This window comes from Symphalangus syndactylus, chromosome 24 (assembly GCF_028878055.3).
Source record: "Symphalangus syndactylus isolate Jambi chromosome 24, NHGRI_mSymSyn1-v2.1_pri, whole genome shotgun sequence".
NCBI lineage: Eukaryota > Metazoa > Chordata > Mammalia > Primates > Hylobatidae > Symphalangus > Symphalangus syndactylus.
Window position 1 is genome coordinate 38,256,222 of NC_072446.2, and position 8,189 is coordinate 38,264,410.

Genomic DNA, 8,189 nt, shown 5'->3' on the forward strand with positions numbered 1-8,189 from the left:
TTGGCTACAAAACTTATCATCTCAGTGATTGGCTTACTGTGCAGCAGCAGGCAGAACGAACCTGATTCAGTAATGTTGATTTTTCGGCTGAGGAAACTATCCCAGAGTGGGTAGGTGACTTCCCTGAGATCAGCTAGTAATTGGTGGAATCAGGATTCACATTTGATCGGCCCGACCTAGAGCCCTCACTCTGAACCTTTAAACCAACGTCTTTCAAGGGGTTGGGCAGTGACAGATGTACACAAGATGATTTTAGGTGGTGCCATAAGTGGTCATTTAAAATAACTTTTGCCAGGCGCAGTGATTCAGACCTGTAATCCCAGCACTTTGGGAGGCCGAGGCGGGTGAGTCACCTGGTGTCAGGAGTTCAAGAGCAGCCTGGCCAACATGGCAAAACCCCGTCTCTACTAAAAATAACAAAAATTAGCGAGGTGTGGTGGCAGGTGCCTGTAATCCCAGCGACTCGGGAGGCTGAGGCAGGAGAATCGCTTGAACCCAGGAGGCGGAGGTCTCAGTGAGCTGAGGTTGCGCCATTGCACTCCAGCCTGGGGAACAAGAGTGAAGCTCCATCTCAAAAAAAAAATAAATAGCTTTTTTTTTTTTCTTTAAATAGAGACCAGTTTTGCCATGTTGCCCAGGCTGGTCTCAAACTCCTGGGCTCAAGTGATCCACCAGCTTCAGCCTCCCAAAGTGCTAAGATTATAGGCATGAGCCACAGTGCCCAGCCTAAAAATATGTTTTTATCGTGAAAAATATCAGAGATAGATAAGAAAAGAGAAAACAGTATAATGAATTTCTAGTGTCATAAGCTTCAAATACCAGTAACAATAGTTTTCAGGCTGGGCATGTTGGTTCACACCTGTAATCCAAGCACTTTAAGAGTCTGAGGTGAGAAGATCACTTGAAGTCAGGAGTTGGAGGTCAGCCTGGGCAACGTAAAGAGACCCTCATCTCTAAGAAAAGGCTGGATGTGGTGGCTCATGCCTGTAATCCCAAACTTGGGGAAGCTGAGGCAGGCAGATCACTTGAGGTCAGGAGTTCAAGACCAGCCTGGCCAACATGGTGAAACCCTGTCTCTACTAAATATACAAAATTAGCCAGGTGTGGTGGCACATGCCTGTAGTCCCAGCTACCGGGGAGGCTGAGGCAGGAGAATCGCTTGAACCTGAGAGGTGTAGGTTGCAGTGAGCTGAGATCATGCACTGCACTCCAGCCTGGTGACAGAGCAAGACGTGGTCTCAAAAAGAAAGAAAAATAGTTTCATCTACTACCTCCATTGATGGCTTATTTCAAAGCAAATCTCAGACATCATATAATTTCTTCTGTCAGTATTTCAATAGATTGTGTGGTAGCTTTTTATCTTAGTAGTTGCATTCCTTAGTAATGTATATACTGAAGCAGTGGGTGGCTAACGCATTGAGCTGGTCGTTTCACAAATATTGCTTAGGATGTGGCTAAAGTAGGATTTTAGCTATTAAAACTATGAGATGCCATGTTTTCACTATCAGATCGGTCAGGAACAAAAAGTTTGCTATCTCAACCGTGTTACCAAGCATGTGAGAAACAGCCATACTCCTGATTGGATTATAAATTGATGTGATGCCAATTGTGTGGTGGAAGGACAATTTGGCTGTATCTATCAAAATTTTAAAAATATATGTCAGGACTGGGCACAGTGGCATATGCCTGTAATCCCAGCACTTTGGGAGGCCGAAGTGGAAGGATTGCTTGTATCCAGGAGTTCTAGGCAACCATAGGCAACATAGCAAGACCCCATCTCTACAAAAAATAAAAAATTATTTGCGCATAGCGGTGCAGGTGTGTAGTCCCAGGTGCTCGGGAGGCTGAGGCAGGAGGATTGCATGAGACCAGGAGGTTGAGGCTGCAATGAGGTGTGATCCTGCCACTATACTCCAGTCTGGGCAATAGAATGAGACCTTGCCTTAAAAAAAAAAAAAAAAAAAAAAGACATAGGAGAAAATCTTCAAGACCTTGGGTTAGGCAAAGATTTCTTAGATATGACAGCAAAAGCTTAATCTATAAAAGGAAAAATTGATCAATGAAACCATCAAAATTCAAATTTTTCTGTGTCTTAAAAGACACCATTTGCTTTCTGTGCTACCCACGGAGAGGTCCATGTGACATTGTTCTGGATTCCCACTGTAACTTCAAGGGAAACTTTCACAATGTCCAGAGCCCTTGATGTCCTGCCAATGGAGAAAGAGGATGTCCTCAAGTTCCTTGTAGCAGGATAGCAGGAACCCACTTAGGTGGCATCAACCTTGACTTCCAAATGGAACAGCACTTTTTTTTTTTTTTTTGAGACAGTCTAGCTCTGTCACTCAGGCTGGAATGCAGTGATGCGATCTCAGCTACTGCAACCTCTGCCTCCTGGGTTCAAGCGATTCTCCTGTCTCAGCCTCCCTAGTAGCTGAGATTACAGGCGCCTGCCACCACGCCCAGCTAATTTTTGTATTTTTAGTAGAGATGGGGTTTCACTGTGTTGGCCAGGCTGTTCTCGAACTCCTGACCTTGTGATCTGCCCGCCTCGGCCTCCCAAGTGCTGGGATTACAGGCGTGAGCCACTGCGCCCGGCCCCTTTTTTTTTTTTTTTTTTTTGAGACAAAGTCTCACTCTGTTGGCCGGGCTGGAGTGCAGTGGCGCCATATCGGCTCACTGCAATCTCTGCCTCCTGGATTCAAGCGATTCTCTGCCTCAGCCTCCTGAGTAGCTGGGATTACAGGCACACGCCACCATGCCTGGCTAATTTTTGTATTTTTAGTAGAGATAGGGTTTCACCATGTTGGCCAGGCTGGTCTCAAACTGCTGACCTCAAGTGATCCGCCTGCCTCAGCCTCCCAAAGTGCTGGGATTACAGGCATGAGCCACTGCGCCTGGCCAGAATAGCACATCTATAAGAGGAAAAGTGGGCCGGGCACGGTGGCTCAAGCCTGTAATCCTAGCACTTTGGGAGGCCGAGGCGGGCGGATCACGAGGTCAGGAGATCGAGACCATCCTGGCCAACACGGTGAAATCCCGTCTCTACTAAAAATACAAAAAAATTAGCCGGGCGTGTTGGCGGGCGCCTGTAGTCCCAGCTACTCGGGAGGCTGAGGCAGGAGAATGGCGTGAACCCGGGAGGCGGAGCTTGCAGTGAGCCGAGATCGGGCCACTGCACTCTAGCCTGGGGGACAGAGAAAGACTCCGTCTCAAAAAAAAAAAAAAAAAAAAAAAGAGGAAAAGTGATAGCATCTACATCGTCAATCTGAAGGGGACCTGGGAGAAGCTTCTGCTGGCACCTCATGCCATTGTTGCCATTGAGAACCCTGCTGATGTCACTGTCCAATCTTCCAGGGACACTGTCCAGCCAGCTGTGCTGAAGTTTGCTGCTGCCACTGGAGCCACTCCAGTTGCTGGCCACCTCACTCCTAGACCCATCACTAACCAGAACCAGGCAGCCTTCTGGGAGCCACGGCTTTTTATGGCTACTGACCCCAGGGCTGACCCCAGCCTCTCACAGAGGCTTCTTAGGTACACCTACCTACCGTTGACCTGCATCACACAGATTCTCCTCTGTGCTATGTGGACATTGGCATCCCACGCAACAAGAGAGCTTCCTCAGTGGGTTGAATGTAGTGGAGGCTGGCCCGGGAAGTTCTGGACATGTGTGGCATCATTTCTCGTGAACACTCGTGGGAGGTCATGCCTGATCTCTGCTTCTACAGAGATTCTGAAGAGACTGAAAATGAAGAGCAGGCTACTGAGGAGAAGGCTGTGACCAAGGAGGAATTTCAGGGTGAATGGAGACTGCTCCAGCTCCTGAGTTCACTGCTACTCAGCCTGCGGTTGCAGACTGGTCTGAAGGCGTGCAGGTGTCCCCCGTGCCTATTCAGCAGGTCCCACTGAAGACTCAGCCTGCCACACAGGCCTGGTCTGCAGCTTCCCCTGCTCAGGCCGCTGAATCACTGAATGGGTAGAAGCAACTATTGAATGGTTTTATGGTATTGTTGCCTGGGCTCTTAAGCAATCTGGAAATAAGGGTGATAGAAAATAAACACCAGTTTCTAAAAAAAAAAAAAAAAAAAAACTAGCTGGGCACGGTGGCTCACATCTGTAATCCCAGCACTTTGGGAGGCCGAGGCGGGCAGATCACCTGAGGTTGGGAGTTTGAGACCAGCCTGACCAACATGGAGAAACCCCATCTCTACTAAAAATACAAAATTAGCCGGGCATGGTGGCACATGCCTATAATCCCAGCTACTCGAGAAGCTGAGGCAGGAGAATCGCTTGAACCTGGGAGGCGGAGGTTGCGGTGAGCCGAGATAGCACCGTTGCACTCCAGCCTGGGCAACAAGAGTGAGACTCCATCTCAAAAAATAAAAAAAAAGACACCATTAATAAGTTGTTCATAGGGTGAATGCGGTGGCTCACGCCTGTAATTCTAGCACTTTGAGAGGTAGAGGCAGGAGAATTGTTTGAACTCAGAAGTTTGAGACCAGCCTGGGCAATATAGCAAGACCCCATCTCTAAAAAAAATATTTTTTTAATTGTTCACTTAAAATGTTTATTTTTTTCCTTGAGACAGAGTCTCGCTCTGTTGCCCAGCCTGTAACCTCCTCCTCCCGGGTTGAAGCAATTATCCTGCTTCAGCCCCCGAGTAGCTGGGATTACAGGCCTGCACCACCACACCCAGCGAATTTTTATATTTTTAGTACAGATGGGGTTTCACCTTGTTGGCCAGGCTAGTCTCGAACGCCTGACCCCGAGTGATCCGCCCACCTCAGCCTCCCAGAAGGTTGGAATTACAGGCGTGAGTCACAGCGCTGAGCCCTAAAATGGTTAACTTTATACTATGTGAATTTTACTTTAATTTCTTTAAAGTCATCATCAAGAAAATGAAAGACAAGCCAGACTAGGAGAAAATATCTGTATAATACATATATGATAAAGGACTTGTAGTCACAATATACAAAGAGCTCTTACAACTCCATAATAAGACAAACCACTCATTTTAAAAATGGATAAAAGATCTGAATAGACATTTCACCAAAAAAGATCCAGAAATAGCTAATAAGCACATGAAAATATGCCCGACATCATTAGTCATTAGTGAAATTAGGGTCCCTTTCTCTAAATCATCTTTAGACAAAAGCACAGAGCTGCCTCCCTGGCATGTTCTTAACCTTGGCAAAATAAACTTCTAAATTGATTAAGACCTGTCTCAGAAACTTTTTGGTCTACACCAGACACAAAATATCACATAGTCCATGTATATGGAATGTCCACAATGGGATGCTATTTTATTATTTTATTTTATTTTATTTTATTTTTTGAGACAGTCTTGCTCTGTTGCCCAAGCCAGAGTGCAGTGGCAAGATCTTAGCTCACTGCAAACTCTGCCTCCTGGGTTCAAGTGATTCTCCTACCTCAGCCTCTCAAGTAGCTGGGATTACAGGCACGTGCCAGCACACCCAGCTAATTTTTTTTTTTTTTTTTTTTTTGAGATGGAGTTTCACTCTTGTTGCCCAGGCTGGAGTGCAATGGCACGATCTCGGCTCACAGCAACCTCTGCCTCCTAGGTTCAAGTGATTCTCCTGTCTCAGCCTCCTGAGTAGCTGGGATTACAGGCACCCAACACCATGCCCAGCTAATTTTTGTATTTTTAGTAGAGACAGGGTTTCACCATGTTGGCCAGGCTGGTCTCGAACTCCTGACCTCAGGTGATCCACCTGCCTAGGCCTCCCAAAGTGCTGGGATTACAGGCATGAGGCACTGTGCCCAGCCATAATTTTTTTTTTAAATTAAATAGAGACAAAATCTCACTATGTCACCCAGGCTGGCTTCAAATTCCTAAGCTCAAGTGATCCTCTTGTCTCAGCCTCCCAAAGTGCAAGGGTTACACGGATGAGCCACTTCGCCCAGCCTATAATTAAAAAAAAAAAAAATTGGTACAATTTACTGACCACCACATGAATACATAATTGACTTTTCCCCTACTAGCTTCTTTTTCTCTTGCAACGTGTGGATTCAGTAATGTGACCTCACCCTTCCTCTTTCCCCTCCAAGCCTGCTTTTCCCCTTGAAATACTGAAGCCCTGAAAATCATCTTTGGAGAAAGGCACAGACCTGCCTTCCTGGCACATTCTTAACCATAGCAAAATAAACTTCTTAATTGATTGAGACCTGTCTCAGATACTTTTTGGTTTAAACCAGTCACAAAAACATCACATATTCCATGTATATGGACTGTCCAGAAAAGGCAAATCTATAGAAACAAAAAGTAGCCTGGGTGAGGTGGCTCACGCCTGTAATCCCAGCACTCTGGGAAGCTGAGGCAAACAGATGGGTTGAGCTCAGAGTTCGAAGCAGGCAGATGGGTTGAGCCCAGACTTAGAGACCAGCCTGGACAACATGGTGAAACCCCACCTCTACAAAAAATTCTAAAATTAGCCGGGCATGGTAACACGTGCCTATAGTCCCAGGTACTTGGGAAGCTGAGGTAGGAGGATTGCTTGAGCCAAGAAAATCGAGGATGCAGTGAGCCATGATCTTACCATGGCATTCCAGCCTGGGTGACACAGTGAGATTCACTCTCAAAAAAAAAAAAGGAAGCATAGGGCATAGGGGCATAGGGTGTCATGAGACCATGAAGAGCTAGCATTTTTTTTTTTTTTTGAGAAAGAATCTCACTCTATTGCCTAGGCTGGAGTGCAGTGGCATGATCTTGGCTCACTGCAACCTCAGCCTCCTGGGTTCAAGCGATTCTCCTGCCCCAGCCTCCTGAGTACCTGGGACTACAGGTACCCGCCACCACGCCTGGCTAATTTTTGTTGTTGTTTTTTTTTTTTTTTCCTGAGATGGAGTCTTGCTCTGTCACCCAGGCTGGATGCAGTGGAACGATCTCGGCTCACTGTAACCTCTGCCTCCCGGGTTCAAGCAATTCTCCTGCCTCAGTCTCCTGAGTACCTGGGACTACAGGTGCAGAGCACCATGCCTGACTAATTTTTGTATTTTTAGTAAAGACGGGGTTTCACCATGCTGGCCGGGCTGGTCTCGAACTCCTGACCTCGTGATCAGCCCACTTCGGCCTCCCAAAGTGCTGGGATTGCAGGTGTGAGCCACTGAGCCCAGCAATTTTTGTATTTTTTTTTTTTTACTTTTTTTTATTAATTTTTTTGCATACAAAAACAATAAACATTTTCTAAAAATACATACAAACAAAAAGATGCGTATCAAACATATTAGGAAGGTTGCACATGGGAAGTCGGGGAATAGAAATGGGGGGTGGGAGTTAAAATAAATGAGAGAGGGACTTTATATGGATCAGTGATAATAACTCAATCCTCTATTTGACAAAGAAGAGGGAGAAGGAAGAGGAAGAAAAAGAAAGTGGGATAAAGGATCAGAAAGGGAGGAAAATAGAAAAAATTAGAGTATGACTCCAGGGTAGACCTGTTTTGTTGTCATTGAGTTGGTTGGTTGGTTTGTCTGTTGTATTCTTCATGTTTCGCCAAGTTGGCCAGACTGGTCTCGAACTCCTAGCCCAAAGTGATCAACCCGCCTCGCCCCCCAGAGTGCCGGGACCACAGGCGTGAGCCACCACGTCCAGCCCCCACATTGCTTCTGGCCTCCGTGGTAGACCTCTCAGACGGAGCGGCCAGGCAGAGGAGCTCCTCACTTCTACCCAGACACGGGGAGGCCAGGCAGAGGGGCTCCTCACTTCCCAGACAGGGCGGCCAGGCAGAGACGCTCCTCACTTCTTCCCAGACGATAGGTGGCCGGGCAGAGGCGCTCCTCACTTCCCAGACGATGGGTGGTCGGGCAGAGGCGTTCCCCACCTCCCAGACGATGGGTGGCCGGGCAGAGGCGCTCCTCACTTCCCAGACGATGGGCGGCCGGGCAGAGGCGCTCCTCACCTCCCAGACGATGGGTGGCCGGGCAGAGGCACTCCTCACTTCCCAGATGGGGCAGCCGGGCAGAGGCGCTCCTCACCTCCCAGATGATGGGTGGCCGGGCAGAGGCGCTCCTCACCTTCCAGACGATGGGTGGCCGGGCAGAGGCGCTCCTCACCTCCCAGATGATGGGTGGCCGGGCAGAGGCGCTCCTCACCTCCCAGACGATGGGTGGCTGGGCAGAGGCGCTCCTCACCTCCCAGACGGGGCGGCCGGGCAGAGGCGCTCCTCACTTCT